Raw genomic sequence first — 13,064 nt, forward strand, 5'->3', positions numbered from 1 at the left:
ATCAGGTTTTGGAAAGAGGGAAGTGTATTACAGGTTATTGATATACATCAGTCATTTGTATTGCATAAATAAATATGGAATAAGTAACAACCTTTCATCACATACTTTATCTATCGAGCCGTACGATATCTTATGATTTCACCATCTCATACAAAATATTATGAGTCTATGTTGGAAGTGCACATAGTAATATATAGCATTTAGATTAAAAAAAAATATATTATGGTGCATAATAATAATTAAAAAAAAGTTAGAGCAGGGGTACTAGCAAAAGTACAAGTGTGCAAAATGACAGGAGTGTAGTATTATTAAAATTTGAGGGGAGGAAGCAAAATTTACAAAATGGCAATAGTGTACAGTCAGAGCTGAGAGGAAAGCTTATATGTGCAAAATGTATGAAAGAGGTTCTGTAGCACCTAGCAAACAACTTAATTTGCATATACAGTAATGTTTATCAAGCACATTGATTTTGTGAGATGAAGAGATGTTAATAACCCAAATGTAATGTCTCTCTCTCTCTCTCTCTCTCTCTCTCTCTCTTCCTCTCTTCTCATGGCACTGGCTGTGGCTTTGCTGGGTCAATCCTCCTCCATTTCTCCATCAGGTATGTCAGTGTTCTCTTATTTGTGGCTGACTTTCTTTTGCTGTCATCAGCTGTCTATCACTGGGGATTAATACAAATGTACAGCCTGATATTCAGTCACTGGTCACAATTGGCCCCTCAACTGTTCTTCTTATAACAGTGAGCAAGGTTACCTCGTGTCTGTCCTTCAGAATATCACAGTTTTCAGTATTCCCTTTAATAAGCATTTAATAAAGGCCTTTATTAAATGGATAGTTCCAGTCCTGGATGCTGGTTGGTAAATATGTTTTATTCATATTAAAGCACAGCTAGGATCTCTTCACTATGGTTCTATTTGTATCACTGCGCAGCACACATACCTGACTGTTATTTTTGTTGCATAGCGATGTTTTGTTAGTGTTTACTGTCAGTGACTATAGGATATCTTGCAGTGCTGTCCGTCAATTACATTTTTTAATCGTAATTAAATCGCATAATTTTTTTCTAGTTAATTGCGATTAATCGCAAATTTTGGAATTTGATTCTAAATAAACTTCTTTTCCTGTCAGAATTCATTTATTTCCTTTTTAGGAAAGAAACAAAACTATATGCAACAATATAATGCTTTATTAACATTTTCCAAACAAAGTCTTCCACAGTATAAAGATAGAAATGTACTAAAATACCACCAATTCAGGTAACATTAAATGTTTCCCAAAGTGGGAGTTTGACTTATTGAAAGAACTAATTCACCAATAGGTTTGCAATGGGCATTAAATATCTTAAACTGTCATCCACCACAATATTATTCTGTGGGTATACTGTGGCCATCCGCTTTGCTACAGCAGTCTTGAAGCCCCGTTCATGAATCACGTCAGGGTGTCAGCACCGCTTTGAACTACATTTTGGTGATAGTTAAGACTTGCTGTGCTTCTGTGGTAATTAAAATGCATCTTACTTATACTTGATTTCTGTCACAAGTCCCATCTGGGCTTGTTTTGTACAACAAATAGCATCAAAAGCTCCTTTCTCCATCATTTGATCACTGACTTGGATGTTGTGTGCGTTTGTGGTGTGTGCATCAGTTTAATGACTCCGGTGGACCATCGCAAAGGTTACACCCTTCTAACCAGTGTTTATGCGGGTTTATGCTGAATTAACTGTAAATACATTAGTCGTGATTAAGAAAAAATGACACGATAAACCTTTTATATTAATTGCATGTGTTAACGCATTAATTTTGAAAGCTTTAATATCTTCTAACAGAAGGATGGCATTTAGTGATTTTACTAGAAAAATTAAATTTTAATAAACATTTGAATTCTTAATATTTCTATTATGTGATAACCGTTTTATAAAAGCAATAAAGCACTCGAGGTTGTGCCATATTGTAAATATCGTCTCTGCTTTGCGTTGTGCCCATATTCACAATATAGCACAGCGTCTTGTACCTTTTACCCTTGTAAACTTGTACCCTTGTAAGCTTGCTTAATTAAATTAATATTTTGGGTTCAATAACAGTTTACCTCAATCGACAGCATTTGAGGCATAATGTTGATTGCTAAAAAAATTATTTTAACTTGTCTCTCCTTTTCTTTAAAAAACTGAGGTTACAGTGAGGCACTTATAGTGGAGGGAAATGGGGCAAATCTCGAAACATTGTTTATAAGACATAAACAAAGTGCATGCTAACATGTTTCAGTGGATATAATAACTTATTAACCTTTTCTGTGTAAAGTTATAGTTATATCTAATATACATAGTAAAAATAGACGTTGTGGGCTCCATATAAGGTTATTCTGGAGAGGAGACGGGTTGGGAATAAAGCCCATGCATGTACACACATTCTTCAGCTAACTGCGATTTATAAAAGGGGAACTTTACGCAGGTTCTGGCGTACATACGGTTTTATAAATCTGAAAATATTTGTGCATATGCACACTTTTAGGGTGAAATCTACACCAAGTTTAATATATGAGGCCCTGGTCTTCTCATGCTGTATTTCTCCTCTTCATGTGTAAGTAATTTTTGTATTGCAGCAATCCTGGATAAATCATTCTCACTGACTCTACAGTTTGAGTTGATGCGACTTCAGTTATTCACCTTGTCTAAGAATATCCTCCTCCTCATGCTTAGAGGAGATAAATGACTTGTTGACTTGGAGCTGCTTCATGTTGTCTGCTCGTGACAAATTGATCCAAAATGTGTCTTTCTGATGGAATAAATGGTCTTCTACATGTGGTGAAATTAGGTTGAGCATGTTTATATGAATGTATGTGTGGGTTTCTGTTGAGAACATAATGACCACTCATGGGATAGTGTTGAAAATGAATAGGTATGCATTAGTATGCATTTAGGACACTGTGTGTTTCTTTTGTTACACTCTTGATCACACACAAACCCCGATTTTTGCTGGCACGCCTGCCATAGGTTGGCAACCCCTTGGTTAAATAATCTGAAGACAGTGTTATTGGTGCTTGCCAGTGTAAAACTTGCATGTTGTTATGTCATTGCTAGGGTGTTTTGAGTGGTTGCTTTCTGGCTTAATTGAAAGAAGAGCCCACCCCCAAGTCTCTATGATACTCCTTCTAGATATGTAACAGCAAACCTCTCTTCAACAAGCTGCTTGATTTGAGGTTTCATTCATGTGTGTCACACAAGCAATGCGGGACGAGTTACGCACAGAAGTTTAACACTTCGGTTTATGGGTTTGTTTAAATCCCTAACCCTTAGTTTGCACAATAGTTATAGCTGCCACTAATATGCCCTTTCCCTCACCCTTATAAAACCTGTATTCACATAAACACATACTCATGGTGAGATCTTGTCCCAGCCATTTTGCCTCCCCAAACTCCTCATTCCTGCAGGAGCTGAGTTGAACTCTGTGGGAGTTCAGTGGGGTCCACAACCTCTTCCTGTCATCAGTGGGGAGATGCCTGTTTTCACAATCCCACAAGAGACTACCCACCGGTGACACCCGGGTCTTAGTGTTGCTTGTGACTCTTGGCTTAATGTAGAGCTGAATAGCATCTGGCTATATTGCGTTCTCTCCATTGAAAAACAAGGTACCAACATTTGCCTACAAACTACCATGGTGGTGTAGTCATATTGAGTGGTTGAGTTTTCTGAGATCAAGGAATCAGAGGGTGTGATAAGATCTCTTCATAAATAATCATTCTGTGTGGTCTTAACCCCACTGGCCTAACAGTCAGAGAACAGAGAAGAACTTGTCTTGTAGCACAACTGAATCTCTTTACTGAGAAGCAAGCAGTCTGGTTGGCCAGCCACCAAGTGAACAACAAACTGGCAGCCAATGACAGTCCATTTAAGGAAATTGGGAAATCACCTTTAACCTGCTAAGAATGTTTCGAAATGTGGCCTGCTGCTAAGTCAAGCCAGCATCAATGGACATGGTCTTGGATAGCTTTTCAACTAGCTGTCAGTTAAACAACAGAAATATGGATATCAAGCAAAACAGCCACAGCGAGAGAAGTTAGCGTTACACATGAAACCAAAAAGGTAGTAAAAAGACAGCTGTACAAACCCGGAGATGAGATCTTGACAGTTTAGGATATTTTATGGGGCATTGCAGTGTCAGTTGAGGGATGCTGGGAGTTCGCTGCGTGGAACTTCGTAGCATGAGACAAAACGCTGTTGCGTACAGTTAAATAATAAACTCCTCCCTGCTTGAGCGCAAACGTTCTTCACCCTAGTCTCCAAACAACTTTTATGACTGTACAAGGAGACACAAGGTTTGTCCAGAGCTTGTTGTGGCTAATGCAAGCTTCCATGTGGTTTAATTATGACATGTCCTATATCATAACGCCATTTTGGCTATTTTATCGAGGTAGTCTTGCAAAATGTAAAGGATGTTTACTTCCCCAAACCAAACAATTAGCTGTAGATCCTGATTTATGAGAACAGAGGAAGTTGTAACACCCTCAAAAATACTGGGTTGGTTTGAATGTGGTAAATTGTTTACACCAATCATTGTACCTGTTCTGGTTATATATCTTAAGTTGTTGGCTTGAATATAGCGCTACACCGCTATACATGTGGTTTGGTTTGCAAGGCTTGAATATAACACATTCCTTTATTCTGTAGTTTCTTTGACGGTAAATTATATGAAGCTGTAGCTCAGCATATGGAGTGAATTAATTGAAACCCATTACTGTTGTACCGCTACATTTCATGTGGAATGCTTCACATTACTTCGTTCTGGTTTACAAGGTTTGAATGGTATGTATTCCTTCATTTTGCAGTTTCTCTGAGGGAAATTCTTTGAAAGTGTGACTTATGGAATAAAATTATCAAATAATTTAAACCAGTCATTTACACCAACTGTCATTCCTGTTTTTTAGTTATACATCTTCATTCATTATTGGCTTGTCTTCCGCCACACTTCATGTGGTTTGGTTTTCAAATTGTGAATGCTACACATTCCCTTATTCCTAGTATCTCTAAGGGGATACATGTGAAGCTAAAGCGTGACCTATGGAGTACAATTGGTAAATTAATATTTACATCAGCCATTTACACCAACCATCATACCTGTTGTAGATATACATCTTCATTTATTCAATTGCAGTACATCTGTGTTTGAAAGGCATAAATTACATGCATTCCTTCATTTTGTCGTTTCTCTATAAGGATGAACATGAAGCTAAAGTATGACTTATGGAGTAAAATCTTTGAAAATCGTTTATACCAGTTGTTTACACCAACCGTCGTACCTGTTCTAATAATACAGTTGTTGTTGCCTCAACTGTAGTGCCCCTGCCTTTTATGTATGTAGTGTTTGCACAGCGTGAATGCTACACATTCTTTAGTTCCATAGTTTCTCTGAGGGGATGAAGCTAAAGCACAACCTATGGAGTAAAATCATTGAAAATCATTTACATCATCATCTACACCAGTGGTTCCCAACCTTTTTTAAACTACGGCACCCCTTTATAGTGCTTACATGCTTATAGTACTTTATAGTGTTACTGAGATTAAGTGAGTTGTATTCAGCTGGTCATGTGATTGTAACATGGCCGCCCCCATGTCCTCTTCATGTAGAATAAAACAGCTTTTATAAGGTTACTGATATGACTGGAGCCTTTTACTTGCAAAATTACAATTAATGTCTTTAGGAGTAAAACCTTTTTAATGAGGAAAAAATTACTGAGGGCATCTTTAAATTATTGACATAATCTTTACAGTGTGATTATTAGATTTGCATACTAATACTGATTCAGTGCAGTGAGAGTTTGACTGAGAAGCAGACCTGTCCTTGAAATGTATTCCGAAGCCCTAGCCAATCGTTGCCACAACTCCCAGTTTGGTAACCACTGATCAAAACCAATCATCGTACCTGTTCTAGTTGCATCTTTAGTTGTTGACTCAACTGTAGTACCTCTATATTGCATTTGGTTTGGTTTCTGAGATGCTAACGCTATGCATTCCTTCATTCTGCAGTTTCTCTGAGGGGGTGAACATGAAGCTAAAATGCGATTTATGGAGAAAAATAATTGAAATTGTTTACACCACCATCCACTACCCCTTTCAAAAAATCTAGTTCTGACAAACTTTCCACAAACCTGTCGGAAATTTCCCACTCATTATTTTCACATGCAAATGAGCTTATGATTCACTACAAATGTTTGCCAGAAGTTTACAGCTTTTCACCAGTAGTGTTGAACATACAGCAAACCTTTGGCGACAATGAAGAGTTGGCCACAACACTCATTTGCAGAATTTTAACCTTTAAACAACAGTCCACCTCTAGTCTTGTGAACAGTATTCAGTCAGTTTAAATTCATTAAAATTATGCATTGCATATAGCGAAGCCAAAATACAACATCCACCCATGTGGATGCAGTGTTGCACGAGGATATCTTCAGCTGTTGGCTCAACTTTAGTATTGCTAAGTTTCATGTGGTTTGTTTGCAAGGCAGAATGCAACAAATGACTCCTCAGAGGGTAGAAATGCGAAGCTAAAGCGCAACCTATAATGTATTACTTCTGCTTATGACTAAGAAATAGACAACAGAATTCACTCCATCAAAAGTGGATTTGTGTATTTTGGAAGGTCAGGATTATTTCACAAAGAAGTTGGATTAACCACATTTTTTTTAAAAGACCCAACTGATTCATCATCAGTCAAATGTGTTGTTTTTTTAGCGGTGAAAAAAGTGTGAAGGATAATATTTGCTACCTACAATATTGCCCATGGATAATGTGGTGATATTTGTTGTTACAGTATTTTTATTTCCCCTTCTGTCACTCACTCGACATTGTGTTGATGTAGTGACACTAGGGGTTGCTCTTGAAGAAGCATTTGCTGTTGGATATACGGCACATTCCAGCGGCTATCTCTCCATCTGCATGCTCAGCGCAGAGTATGCCCCTGGGCGCTTCGACAGTGCTAAAAGAGTGTATTTTGCCTCTAAAGAGTATATTTCCTCTATTAGAGCAAACACATTGACGGTGAACGTCTTTTTAAAGATGCGTCTTTTTAAAGATGCCTTTCCGTCTCTGTGTAGTTCCTGGCAGGAGACCCCGCAGGAGAGCGACTCCCCCACCTCTCGACCTGCTGCAAGAGGGCTCCTAAGCGCCCCTGAGAAGTCCCTTGGCAAGCACCACCTGATCATCAGGTTCCTGAAAGGAGCTAGGAGGTTGAACCCTCCTAGGCCGTGCCTCTTTCCCTCATGGGACCTCTCCGTGGTCCTACTGGGACTTCGTAGAGCCCCGTTTGAGCCCCTACAGTCAGTCGAGTGCTCACTTCCATCAAGAGGGTCGGGGACCTTCAAGCGTTCTCTGTCAATGAAACTTGCCTGGAGTTCGGTCCGGAAGACTCTCACATGATCCTGAGACCCAGACCAGGCTATGTGCCCAAGGTTCCCACGACCCCTTTTAGGGATTAGGTGGTCCTTATTAGGTGGAGATGCTTGCTCGCAGGAAAATCAGTCCTTATGTGTCTAAAATGTGTGTGTAGACGCCTGGTGCACATGCACTAGGCTTTAATTACTAATTTTAGAAGCACTGCTTTGTAAAAATCTATGCCACCTGTTTTTGATCTTCAATACTGCAATTGCTCTCTTGTATTAGTATTTTTTCCCCTGCTGATAATGATTATATATGATATTTGATATATGAAGTAGTTTTATCCTTTAGTTTTGCTGTTTGCCCTCAAAAACAACAGCTCCCACACTGTAAAAATGTTATCTACATAAAAGCATGTTAGATCAACAATATTCAATTATAGTGATACTGAGGACAATTATTGAGACAGTTTAGTGTAAAGTCAAACACTGCACCTCTAAACAAGATATATATTGAGCTAAAATATTTTGGCAATCTTACCAGTGAGAAGGTTATAAACTGTCCATAAACAGAGATTTCCTTATATACAGTATATATAAAAAAATAAACTTAAGTCGTAGAATTAGTTCTGGATGTACTGCAGAGTGCCGAGCACATCCCAAAGTGTCAATCAGGCCTCCAAATGCAGCACATTAAAGACAATTTACAGCCTTTTATCTTAGACTTCACAGCCTTAGAGAATGTTTAGCTACAGTACATCAAATGTATTTTAATGGTTTGTTCCAGACGATGCACAAAAGCAGGGCCCCAGATCATAAATTATTTATCCAACCCCATGTTTCAACCAAAGGATCTTGTCAGGTTTCTGAATGCATTTGAGCATATGAGTTTGGAATGCATATTTCACCAGTGAAGTATGAAATATTTCTTTCTAGTTGTTTCATTAGTTGTTAATGTATTGCTACATAAGCACTCAGCAGACAAGGAAGGACAAGTCAGTTTGAAATGAGACGCAAGGGGATTCAGTATTGTGCCAACACATGTTGTTGCATGTTCGTGCCTAATGTTGTGTATTTGATGGTAATCATGTCCCATTCATTGCTATACAAATTGCTCATGCAGGTCTCATGTGCAAAAAACAGACTGATCTCACAGTTAAATCAGAAACAGAATGTTTACTTTTCTTTTGCTAAAATCAGTGTGTGCTTACGGAAATTCAAAACACTGCCCCCAGTGGCCAAAGTGGTACGTTTTGTTGGGCGTCTGGGCATGCGTGAGCTCCATTTTCTGGATGAAATGTCCACAAAGGGGCGCCAACTGACGCAATGCGCTTCCGGTTGCGCCACAAGGGAAGGTAAAAATTATGGAGCTGATGAAAAAATGTCTGATCAGAGATGGTGCTTGTCAGTGAGTCAGCATAAAGCCTGGTTTATACTTGACACTTCCTCTTGTTCGTGAGGGTTTGCATGCACAAAGTGATGTCATTGCAGATGTTGCCTAGCCTTCGCTCGGCTGCATTTCGTGTGGTTGTGCACATGACAAATTATTATTTATTTTTTTCAGTGAACGCGAGGAAAGAGGTGGGGCAGGTGTGGCTGTGCTTTTGAGGCAGAGTAAATCTATTGAAAATAATGTTAAAAGGACAATATTTTGAGAACAGTACAACTGTGGTGTGCATCAAGTATAAATGCCTCAGGCTGTTGAGAGCATTTTGATTCCAGGTAAAAAAAACAAACAAGGCTTAATGTGGCTGACCCTTGGGTACTGGAACTCTCGTAAAAGAGGTCTCATAGGATCCTGTTAAAAAATGCACATATGCAAATTAAATGTCCTAAACACTCCTAATCCAATGAGCTTTTGTTATCTGCTCTACACAACACCATTGCATCATATTTCATGTGAGGAATGGTGTCGACATTGTGCGTTTGATTCAGTAAACGCTCTGTTCTTTAGTCACAGTATTCGTGACTATGCAACTTCCGGAAACTACAAAGAGTTGATTAAAAGCATGAGACAGTGATGTATGGCCTTTATTTAGAGAATATCATGTTGCCCATTGCATCTTATTATGGTCTGTTACAGGTATTTAAAATAGTTAAGATACAAATGACTTTGATACTTTTGAACTTCACTCCCTCACTCCTGCACACACATGGAGAAAACCCATTATTCTTGGGGCCCCTCTTGAGTGAATATCAAAAGTTTTGAAGAATAATCATACAGGAATACATTACATGTTGTTGACGATGATACTACTACTAATATTTCCCAGATTGGGATGATTTTGTGAATCTTAAAAACATGGTCAAATTTCACAATAAAAAAATTATAATAAACAAAATACATTTTATATATATATATATATACTGTATATATATAAGAACCTACTGACAGTGGTCTGAGGGACAAACCACAAACCAATGACAGGGTGTTGGGTGCCCAAGGCTCATCGATGTGCGAGGGCTATTAAAGCTATCCCGTCTGGTCTGAACTGACAGAAGGTCTACTGGTGCCAGTGTTGGGAAAGTTAATTTAAAAAAGTAATCATATAAATCATAAAAAAATCTAATTAATTATTCATGGACTGGCCAAAGAATTTAAGGGGGCAGCATTAAATTAGAAAACATATATTAGGCATTAGATTTTAAATTCACAATATTTTTTATATTGAATTGATCTATAGTCTATACAAGTATTGAACACAATTACATCAGAAGTAACTGTAATTAAATCCCTTAATTGACTTTTTTCAGTGAAAAAGTAATTTCATTACAAGAATGAATTACTTAGTAATGCATTACACCCAACACTGACTGTTGCACAAGTCACAGAAGTTTTTAATGATAGTTACGGGAGGAATATTTCACAACACGCACCCTGTTGCGTATGGGACTGCTTAGCCGCAGATTGGTCAGAGTGCCCATGATGACCCCTATCCACTGTCGTAAGCACCTACAATGGGCATGCAAGCGTCAAAACTGGACCTTGGAGCAGTGGAAGAATGCCGCCTGGTCCAATGAGTACCATTTTCTTTTACATCACGTGGACGGCTGTGTACATGTGTGCGTTTACCTGAGGAAGAGATGGCTCAAGAATGCGCTCATTGTGGGAAGACGATAAGCCGGTGGAGGGACTGTGATGCTCTGGGCAATGTTCTACTGGGTCTGGCCATTCATGTGGATTTGACACGTGCCACCTGCCTAAACATCGTTATAGACCAGGTACACCCCAGGTATTCCCTGGCCTCCTTCAACAGGATAATGCACCCTTCCACACTGCACACATTGTTTGGGAATGGTTTGAGGAACATGATGAAGAGTTCAAGATGATGCCGGGGTCTTGTACAGTCCATGTTTCGGCGGGTCGGTGCTGTTTTGGCAGCACGTGGAGGAATAATACATTAGGCAGGTGGTCAAAATATTTTGGCTCATCATGTATATATACAGTATATCCTTTTGCGACCCCCTGTAAACATGCATGGACATTGTATTGTATGGCTTCACTATACACAATGCATAATTTAGTTTAAGTTAAAGCTGTCAGTAAAGGGTTAAACTTTTGACAGACGGAGTCATGTGACAAAATAACATGGCCCCATTTGCTGAGGAGATTGCCTGTGGAAGGAAACGCCAGCAAGGTGTATTTTTAACAGGTGTATTGTGTAAAACCAGAATTATGTGTCACATAGGGATTAAATAGCTGCATGGTTCAAAATGTTTCCAGTGCCTTAATCGTTTAATGTGTAATTACATAATTTTTTTAATATCCCAAATGAATAATTTATTTCCGAGGGAAGGAACGAGACCTTGTGTCGAATGAAGTGACGCAAGGGGTCTTCCTGGGATGCCGAACGTAGCACTGAAAGGCCAATGACAAGTTGGCAGACAGAATTTGCATGCCCTGCCCCGAACATATGGGTATAAAGGGAAGCCGGGCAGTGACAGTCAGGATTTTGCACTGAGGAGCCGAAAATAAGGTACTGCCGTTTACAGTGGTAGGTCTAGTGCTGTGGCAGGAGGGACACAACGTCTCGTTCCTTCCCATGGGAAACGGAGGTTACAAAAGTAACCATGACGTTCCCCTTCTGTCACTCATTTAACGTTGTGTCGAATGAAGTGACACAAGTGGTCCCATATAAAAATGCCACGCACTGACTGTGTTACGTGAACTGCCGAGACAGGTGCAAGCAGGTTACTGCGTGCTAGAGGCAACTGTGCCGGCTGCATGTAGCCCTCCCCAACGCCTCCAAAGAGGTGTCACATACAGACCTTAGGTTTCCTACATGGGAGCAAGCCCGGCAGCCGCGCCTTTTCTCTCACTATGTCTCTCACATAGGATGCAAAGTGGCTTGGGGTGATCTTAACGCTATGAAATGCGTCGGGGAAGGCGGTCTTTCTCGGTCCTATTCTTTCAGGGGGAAAAGACCCTACGGAGGCCACATCCTACCCAGTCTAGGGGGAGGTAACGTGGCAAATACATCACGAGGGTTGTGAAGCCGTACGAGGGAAATGGCGCCATGGTAGGTCGAGCCTAATGAGGGGGGACTCTACAAGCAAGGCGACCGGGGCAGCAGGGCTGCCCAAGGGAAACGTGGGTCCGCCGACAGGGGGACCGTACCGTGGGAAATACATCATGGGGAGTTTGCCTGAAAAGGGAACTAAGCCTGTGGAGCCCGACCCTAGTACAGAGCTCCTGTGACTCATAGTGGGTCTGGCCATTAATTGCTCTGCTGAATTCGCCGGCCAGAAGGCTAGGGAGGAGAACATCCAGGGAGTGATGCATAGTGGCTAACCTGGGATAAAAGGCGCACTGGATCAACTTGGTGAAAGACGCTGTGTGCAAGTGTAACACCTGGTCAGTTGTGCCGTGTACCGAGTTCTTCCGGCTCGGACCTGACAAAACACGGGACGAGACCAACTCAACCCTGAGATTGTATTGTTGCCCAGCCTGCTGCTCTGCTGATGTCTCCTCCCGGGGCAGCTTGCTTTCAGGCTCAGGACCTGGTCCCTGAAGAGGGTCGTAGGAACCTTGGGCACATAGCCCGGTTACGGAAAGTGCCAGACCGAACTCCAGGCAGGTGTCGCTGACAGAGAATGCATGCAGGTCCCCAACCCTCTTGATGGAGGCTAACATGATCAGGAGGGCCGTCTTCAGGGAGAGGGCCTTGAGCTCAACTGAATCAAACGGCTCGAAGGTGGGTCTCTGAAGGGGAACAGGCTAGGCCAGTGAGGGCTCAGTCACCTCTGCAGGTTTTCGGCTCGAGAAGTACACCAATTCGCGAACAAGAATCACTTTAGGGTGTAAAGTTGCCTGGTGAAGGGAGCTTTGGCTTGGTTGATCATGTCTACGACTGCAAGTGGTAGATCCACTAGATCTTCCGCATCCCATCCAGGGACCAGACGTGGAGGTTCCAGAGGTCTGGGTGCGGGTGCCAGAGGGTGCCCCATCCCTGAGAAAGAAGGTCCTTCCTCAGGGGAACTTTTCCAGGGAGGTGCTGTCACGAGGAGCATAAGATCCGAGAACAAGGCCGGGTGGGCCAGTAAGGGGCCACCTGGATGACCTGTTCCTCGTCCTCCCTGATCTTGCACAGCACCGGTGCAAGAAGGCTCACTGGGGGAAATACGTACTTGCGCAGCCCCCGGGGCCAGCTGTATGCCAGTGCATCTGTCCCGAGAGGAGCTCCTGTCAGGGAGTA

At 41.1% G+C, this 13,064-nt stretch overlaps 1 protein-coding gene across 1 annotated transcript in view; it reads left to right on the forward strand.

Annotated features, from left to right (window-relative positions):
- Positions 1–13,064, forward strand: part of col23a1a (collagen type XXIII alpha 1 chain a) — a 227,613-nt gene that overhangs the window by 105,470 nt on the left and 109,079 nt on the right. The gene's annotated exons all lie outside the window — the stretch shown is intronic.

The sequence above is a fragment of the Xyrauchen texanus genome, chromosome 19 (genome assembly GCF_025860055.1).
Source record: "Xyrauchen texanus isolate HMW12.3.18 chromosome 19, RBS_HiC_50CHRs, whole genome shotgun sequence".
NCBI lineage: Eukaryota > Metazoa > Chordata > Actinopteri > Cypriniformes > Catostomidae > Xyrauchen > Xyrauchen texanus.